Source organism: Triticum aestivum, chromosome 6D (genome assembly GCF_018294505.1).
Source record: "Triticum aestivum cultivar Chinese Spring chromosome 6D, IWGSC CS RefSeq v2.1, whole genome shotgun sequence".
In the NCBI taxonomy this organism is placed as follows: domain Eukaryota; kingdom Viridiplantae; phylum Streptophyta; class Magnoliopsida; order Poales; family Poaceae; genus Triticum; species Triticum aestivum.
The window spans coordinates 41,515,482-41,524,344 of record NC_057811.1 but is presented as its reverse complement, the minus strand read 5'-3'; positions in this window follow the sequence as shown (position 1 = coordinate 41,524,344).

The following is an 8,863-nucleotide window of genomic DNA, read 5'->3' as shown; positions in this document are numbered from 1 at the left end:
GGTGGCGGTGGAGCCGGGGGCGAAGATGTGGTAGGAGGGGTGGCCGGAGTGGCAGGGGCAGTAGCCAGCGTGGCAGGAGGGGTAGCCGGCGTGAGTGGTGTAGGTGGCATGGAGGGGGAGGGAGGGTCCGGCGTTGGATAGTGGGGGCTAGGGGGTGCATGCATAGTGGGTGTAGGGGGTGCATGCATCGTCGGTATAGGTGCATGCATATCAGATGTGGATGGAGAAGAGGTATCTATAATGGGTGGATCAAAAATTTCAGTGCAACGGGGTGGAGTAGGGGATGGTGATGGTTCATATGGAAAAGTGGAGTCGTCGAAAACTACGTGGCGAGAAATAATGATACGATGGGTGGTGAGATCAAGAAACCGATAACCTTCGTGTCGAGAGGGATACCCAAGGAAGACACATTTTGTGTAACGTGGAGAGAGTTTGTTAGCAGATGTAGAGGTGATATTGGGATAACATAGGCAACCAAAGACACGGAGGCTGTTGTATGGTGGTGTAGTACCTAAGAGTAGAGTATATGGGGTGAGAAAATTGGTAGACAAAGTGGGACGAATATTGATGAGGAAGGTGGCACTGTGAAGAGCTTCGGCCCAAAACAATGGTGGGAGAGGGGCTTGAATGAGAAGTGTGCGGATGACATTATTGGTGGTGCGAGTTTCTCGTTCGGCTTTGCCATTTTGTTGAGAGGTATAGGGACAAGAAAATCGAAAGGTAGCACAGAAAGAGTCTAACTTGGTATTGTCGAATTCACGACCATTATCACTTTGGATGGCAACAATGGGTAGTATAATCATCAACTATCACAAGATAATATAGATAACCAGAAGTGCTGGGTACAGGCGATGTCCAAAGATCACAATGTAGTAAAGCAAAGGGTTTAACAGTATATGAAGTCGAAGGATAAAAGGGCAATCTAACATGACAACCAAGTTGACAAGCATGACATATAGATGGTGTAACTCTAGAAGACGGAATATTCTGATGGTGGCGGAGATGCTTCATGGTGTGATAACCGGGATGACCCAAACGACGATGCCAGATGTCGAGGGAGACGGTGATGATGTGGGCTTCGGGTGGTGGTGGTGGACATACATAGTAGAGTGGTCCGGAGCTATTGCATCGAAGAATCTCAATTCGAGTAGGAAGTGCCTTCACAAAAAAATCCCAAGGGTCAAACTCAATAGAAAAATAATTATCAGTTGTGAGTTGACGAATAGAGAGAAGATTCTTGATTATGTGAGGAACAACGAGGACATGATTTAAATAGAGAGGTTGAGACAGAGAGGGTAAAGTGTGGGAACCAATAGGAGAGATAGGTAAGGAAGCACCATTACCAACGGTGATTGTGTGAGCATTAGAAGGGGTGTAAGTGGAGAGTATACCAGGGTTAGATTCCATGTGGGAGGATGCAACCGAGTCCATGTACCACTCTTGGTTGCCGGAGAGTTGCATGTTGTTGAGCGCGGTGATGAGAGCCGGGTCGACGTGTGCTACCTCTTGAGCACTGCGTTGGTTTTCCCTTGAAGAGGAAAGGGTGATGCAGTAAAGTAGCGTAAGTATTTACCTCAGTTTTTTGAGAACCACGGTATCAATCCAGTAGGAGGCCACGCACGAGTCCCTCACACCTACACAAACAAATAAATCCTCCCAACCAACGCAATAAAGGGGTTCTCAATCCCTTCACGGTCACTTACGAGAGTGAGATCTGGTTGATATGATAAGATAATATTTTTGGTATTTTTATGATAAAGATGCAAATTAAAATAAAAGGCAATAAAAATACCTAAGTGTTGGAAGATTAATATGATGGAAAATAGACCCGGTGGCCATAGGTTTCACTAGTGGCTTCTCTCGAGAGCATAAGTATTACGGTGGGTGAACAAATTACTGTTGAGCAATTGAGAGAATTGAGCATAGTTATGAGAATATCTAGGTATGATCATGTATATAGGCATCACGTCTGAGACAAGTAGACCGACTCCTGCCTGCATCTACTACTATTACTCCACACATCGACCGCTATCCAGCATGCATCTAGAGTATTAAGTTCATAAGAACAGAGTAACGCTTTAAGCAAGATGACATGATGTAGAGGGATAAACTCATGCAATATGATATAAACCCCATCTTGTTATCCTCGATGGCAACAATACAATACGTGCCTTCCTGCCCCTATTGTCACTGGGTAAGGACACCGCAAGATTGAACCCAAAGCTAAGCACTTCTTCCATTGCAAGAAAGATCAATCTAGTAGGCCAAACCAAACTGATAATTCGAAGAGACTTGCAAAGATAACCAATCATACATAAAAGAATTCAGAGAAGATTCAAATATTGTTCATAGATAAACTTGATCATAAACCCACAATTCATCGGCCTCAACAAACACACCGCAAAAGAAGATTACATCGAATAGATCTCCACAAGAGAGGGGGAGAACATTGTATTGAGATCCAAAAAGAGAGAAGAAGCCATCTAGCTAATAACTGTGGACCAGAAGGTCTGAGGTAAACTACTCACACATCATCGGAGAGCCATCTAGCTAATAACTATGTAGAAGCCCTCCGCGATCGATGCCCCCTCCGGCGGAGCTCCGGAAAAGGCCCCAAGATGGGATCTCTCGGGTAAATAAGGTTGCGGCGGTGGAATTAGGTTTTTGGCTCCGTATCTGGTAGTTTGGGGGTACGTAGGTATATATAGGAGGAAGAAGTACGTCGGTGGAGCAACGTGGGGCCCACGAGGGTGGAGGGCGTGCCCCCTACCTCGTGCCTTCCTGGTTGATGTCTTGACGTAGGGTCCAAGTCCTCTGGATCATGTTCGTTCCGAAAATCACGTTCCCGAAGGTTTCATTTCATTTGGACTCCGTTTGATATTCTTTTTCTGCGAAACTCTGTAATAGGCAAAAACAGCAATTCTGGGCTGGGCCTCCGGTTAATAGGTTAGTCCAAAAATAATATAAAACTGTATAATAAAGCCCAATAATGTCCAAAACAGAATATAATATAGCATGGAACAATAAAAAAATTATAGATACGTCGGAGACGTATCAAGCATCCTCAAGCTTAATTCCTGCTCATCCTCGAGTAGGTAAATGATAAAAACAGATTTTTTGATGTGGAATGCTACTTAGCATAATTTCAATGTAATTCTTCTTATTGTGGCACGAATGTTCAGTTTTAATATGATTCAGGATAAGAGTTTGATGTTGACATAAAAACAATAATACTTCAAGCATGCTAACCAAGCAATTATGTCTTATCAAAATAACATATCCAAAGCAAGTTATCCCTACAAAATCATATAGTCTGGCTATGCTCCATCTTCCCCACACAAAATATTCATATCATGTACAACCCCGATTTTAGCCAAGCAATTGGTTCATACTTTTTAACGCGCTTCAGCCTTTTCAATTCTTACGCAATACATGAGCGCAAGCCATGGATATAGCACTATGGTGGAATAAGGTATAATGGTAGGGGTTATGTGGGAAGACAAAAAAGGAGTAAGTCTCACATCAACGAGGCTAATCAACGGGCTATGGAGATGCCCATCAATTGTTGTTAATGCAAGGAGTAGGGATTGCCATGCAACAGATGCACTAGAGCTATAAGTGTATGAAAGCTCAAAAAGAAACTAAGTGGGTGTGCATCCAACTTGCTTGCTCACGAAGACCTCGGGCATTTTGAGGAAGCCCATCATTGGAATATACAAGCCAAGTTCTATAATGAAATTTCCCACTAGTATATGAAAGTGAAAAAATAAGAGACTCTCTATTATGAAGATCACGGTGCTACTTTGAAGCACAAATGTGGTAAAAGGATAGTAACATTGTCACTTCTCTCTTTTTCTCTCATTTTTTTTATTTCGGCCTTTTTTATGGCCTCTTTTTTTTAGTCCGGAGTCTCATCCCAACTTGTGGGGGAATCATAGTCTCCATCATCCTTTCCTCACTTGGGACAATGCTCTAATAATGATGATCATCACACTTTTATTTTACTTACAACTCATGAATTACAACTCAATACTTAGAACAAAATATGACTCTATGTGGATGCCTCCGGCGATGTACCGGGATATGCAATGAATCAAGAGCGACATGTATGAAATAATTATGAATGGTGGCTTTGCCACAAATACAATGTCAACTACATGATCATGCAAAGCAATATGACGATGATGGAACGTGTCATGATAAACAAAACGATGGAAAGTTGCAAGGCAATATATCTCGGAATGGCTATGGAAATGCCATAATAGGTAGGTATGGTGGCTGTTTTGAGGAAGATATAAGGAGGTTTATGTGTGATAGAGCGTATCATATCACGGGGTTTGGATGCACCGGCGAAGTTTGCACCAGCTCTGAAGGTGAGAAAGGGCAATGCACGGTACCGAAGAGGCTAGAAAATTGCGGGAAGGTAAGTGTGCGTACAATCCATGGACTCACATTAGTCATAAAGAACTCATATACTTATTGCAAACATTTATTAGCCCTCGAAGCAAAGTACTACTACGCATGCTCCTAAGGGAAGGGTTGGTAGGAGTTAACCATCGCGCGATCCCGACCGCCACACAAAGGATGACAATCAATAAATACCTCATGCTCCGACTTCGTTACATAACGGTTCACCATACGTGCATGCTACGGGAATCACAAACTCCAACACAAGTATTTTTCAATTCCACAATTACTCAACTAGCACAACTATGATATTACAACCTTTATATCTCAAAATAATTATCTAGTATCAAATTTATCATGATATTTAGTTAAAGCAAATTGCCATGCTATTTTATAGGACTCTCAAAATGATATAAGTGAAGCATGAGAGAACAATAGTTTCTATAAAACAAATCTACCGCCGTGCTCTAAAAGATATAAGTGAAGTACTAGAGCAAAACTATATAACTCAAAAGATATAAGTGAAGCACATAGAGTATTCTAACAATTTCTGAATCATGTGTGTCTCTCTTAAAAGGTGTGTACAGCAAGGATGATTGTGGTAAACTAAAAACAAAGACTCAAATAATACAAGACGCTCCAAGCGAAACACATATCATGTGGTGAATAAAAATATAGCTCCAGGTAAAGTTACCGATGGAAGTAGACGAAAGAGGGGATGCCTTACGGGGCATCCCCAAGCTTTGGCTTTTAGGTGTCCTTAGATTATCTTGGGGGTGCCATGGGCATCCCCAAGCTTAGGCTCTTGCCACTCCTTGTTCCATAATCCATCAAATCTTTCGCCCAAAACTTGAAAACTTCACAACACAAAACTTGACAGAAAATCTCGTGAGCTCCGTTAGCGAAAGAAAACAAGACACCACTTCAAGGTACTGTAATGAACTCATTCTTTATTTATATTGGTGTTAAACCTACTGTATTCCAACTTCTCTATGGTTTATAAACTATTTTACTAGCCATAGATTCATCAAAATAAGCAAACAATACAAGAAAAACAGAATCTGTCAAAAGCAGAACAGTCTGTAGTAATCTGTAACTAACGCAAACTTCTGGAACTCCAAAAATTCAGCCAAAATAGGACGACCTAGATAATTTGTTTATTGATCAGCAGCAATTGGAATCAATATTTTATCACGTTCTGGTGATTTTTAACAATTATTTTTGTGAACAGAAAGTTTCTGGAATTTTCAGCAAGATCAAATAACTATCATCCAAGATGATCCTATAGGTTTAACTTGGCACAAACACTAATTAAAACATAAAAACACATCTAACCAGAGGCTAGATCAAATATTTATTCCTAAACAGAAGCAAAAAAAAACTAAAAATAAAATTGGGTTGCCTCCCAACAAGCGCTATCGTTTAACGCCCCTAGCTAGGAATTGATAATTTTAATGATGCTCACATCAAAGACAAGAATTAAAGCACAAAGAGAGCATCATAAAACACGTGACAAACACATCTAAGTCTAACATACTTCCTATGCATAGGCATCTTATAGGCAAACAAATTATCAAGGCAAACAAAAACTAGCATATGCAAGGAAGCGGAAAGAAACAATAACAATCTCAACATGACGAGAGGTAATTTAGTAAAATGCAAATTCCTACAACCATATTTTCCTCTCTCATAATAATTACATGTAAGATAAAAAGCAAATTCAACAATATATCTATCACATAAAATTTTCTTTACATGATCCACATGCATGCAAAGTTGACACTCTTCCGAAATAGTGGGATTAACATTAACTAAAGTCATGACCTCTCCAAACCCACTTTTATCAAAAAATTCATAAGATTGAATATTCTTCAAATATGTGGGATCTAAAGTTGACACTCTTCCAAACCCACTTTCAATATTATTGCAAGCAATATTATCAATCTCATATTCATCATGGGGATTAAATAAATTTTCAAGATCATAAGAAGAATCACCCCAATCATGATCATTGCAACAAGTAGTAGACATAGCAAAACTAGCATCCCCAAGCTTAGGGTTTTGCATATTATTAGCACAATTGACATCAAGAGAATTTATAGTAAAATCATTGAAATCATTCTTTTCATCGAAGGAACTATCAAGCATGGGTGCAATAGCAACGATCCCATTTTAACATAAGGAACTATAGCAATTTTGTCTTCATAAATATTGGCATCATGGCCACAAGAATAGCAAGCATCATGTTCATCAAGGGATATTTCTACCAAATCATCGGAATCATCATTATCTATAGATTCGTGCATATCATTATTTTCTTCCAAAGCAACGGTCATTCTTTCAATAAATTCTTGGACATGGACATTATGAGCAAAGTTTTCATTGCAATATTTATGTATGACGGAATTTCCAGATTTGTTGAGAGTAAAATCATACTTTTCAATCAAAGAAGCAACTTCATGAGCACCCTTAAAAACGACAAATTCTTTAATTTTTTCGATATCATAGTAGCTATAAACACCCTTTGCATAAGAAGATAAGATTTCATTATCATTGAACTCACATAGCTAGGGAAGGTGTTTTTAGGGTTCTTAGAGCAACAAGTAAAATCACAAATTTCACAAAGATTCCAGGCATAGCATAGCAAACTATTTATATGATACCATAAGAACTTCCCTTTTTCAGACAAACGATGACGCACAAAATGAGCATGCTCATCTAAGGATTTCCCATCAACTAGGCTAGTTGGGGTTTCAGCACGAGCGCATAAGGATCGAAGATGATCCAAGTAGAACACTTTAAGTGGATCCATATCAATAGATTTTCAGCAAGCGAAGATGAAAGCATATAGAAGGCACAAGGAAACACAAACAAAGATACATACGAGAAGAAGGCGAACGAAAAAGAGAGGGCGAATAATACGTCAAGGGTGAAGTGGGGGAGAGGAAAACGAGAGGCAAATGGCAAATAATGTAATGCCGGAGATAAGGGTTTGTGATGGGTACTTGGTATGTTGACTTTTGCGTAGACTCGCCAGCAACGGCGCCAGAAATGGCTCGTTGACGGGAGTCAAATCTTGACTTGACTTCGCGTAAGCCTCCCCGGCAACAGCGCCAGAAATCCTTCTTGCTACCTCTTGAACACTGCGTTGGTTTTCCCTTGAAGAGGAAAGGGTGATGCAGTAAAGTAGCGTAAGTATTTCCCTCAGTTTTGAGAACCAAGGTATCAATCCAGTAGGAGGCCACGCACGAGTCCCTCGCACCTACACAAACAAATAAATCCTCGCAAACAACGCAATAAAGGGGTTGTCAATCCCTTCACGGTCACTTACGAGAGTGAGATCTGGTAGATATGATAAGATAATAATTTTGGTATTCTTATGACAAAGATGCAAAGTAAAATAAAAGGCAATAAAAATAACTAAGTGTTGGAAGATTAATATGATGGAAAATAGACCCGGAGGCCATAGGTTTCACTAGTGGCTTCTCTCGAGAGCATAAGTATTACGGTGGGTGAACAAAGTACTATTGAGAATTGACAGAATTGAGCATAGTTATGAGAATATCTAGGTATGATCATGTATATAGGCATCACGTCCGAGACAAGTAGACCGACTCCTGCCTGCATCTACTACTATTACTCCACACATCGACCGCTATCCAGCATGCATCAAGAGTATTAAGTTCATAAGAACAGAGTAACGCTTTAATCAAGATGACATGATGTAGAGGGATAAACTCATGCAATATGATATAAACCCCATCTTGTTATCCTCGATGGCAACAATACAATACGTGCCTTGCTGCCCCTACTGTCACTGGGAAAGGACACCGCAAGATTGAACCCAAAGCTAAGCACTTCACCCATTGCAAGAAAGATCAATCTAGTAGGCCAGACCAAACTGATAATTCGAAGAGACTTGCAAAGATAACCAATCATACATAAAAGAATTCAGAGAAGATTCAAATATTTTTCATAGATAAACTTGATCATAAACCCACAATTCATCGGTCTCAACAAACACACCGCAAAAGAAGATTACATCGAATAGATCTCCACAAGAGAGGGGGAGAACATTGTATTGAGATCCAAAAAGAGAGAAGAAGCCATCTAGCTAATAACTATGGACACGAAGGTCCGAGGTAAACTACTCACACATCATCAGAGAGGCCATGGTGTTGATGTAGAAGCCCTCCGTGATCGATGCCCCCTGCGGCGGAGCTCCGAAAAAGGCCCCAAGATGGGATCTCACGGGTACAAAAGGTTGCGGCGGTGGAATTAGGTTTTTGGCTCCGTATCTGGTAGTTTGGTGGTACGTAGGTATATATAGGAGGAAGAAGTACGTCGGTGGAGCAACATGGGGACCACGAGGGTGGAGGGCGCGCCCAGGGGGGGTAGGCGCGCCCCCTACCTCGTGCCTTCCTGGTTGATGTCTTGACATAGGGTCCAAGTCCTC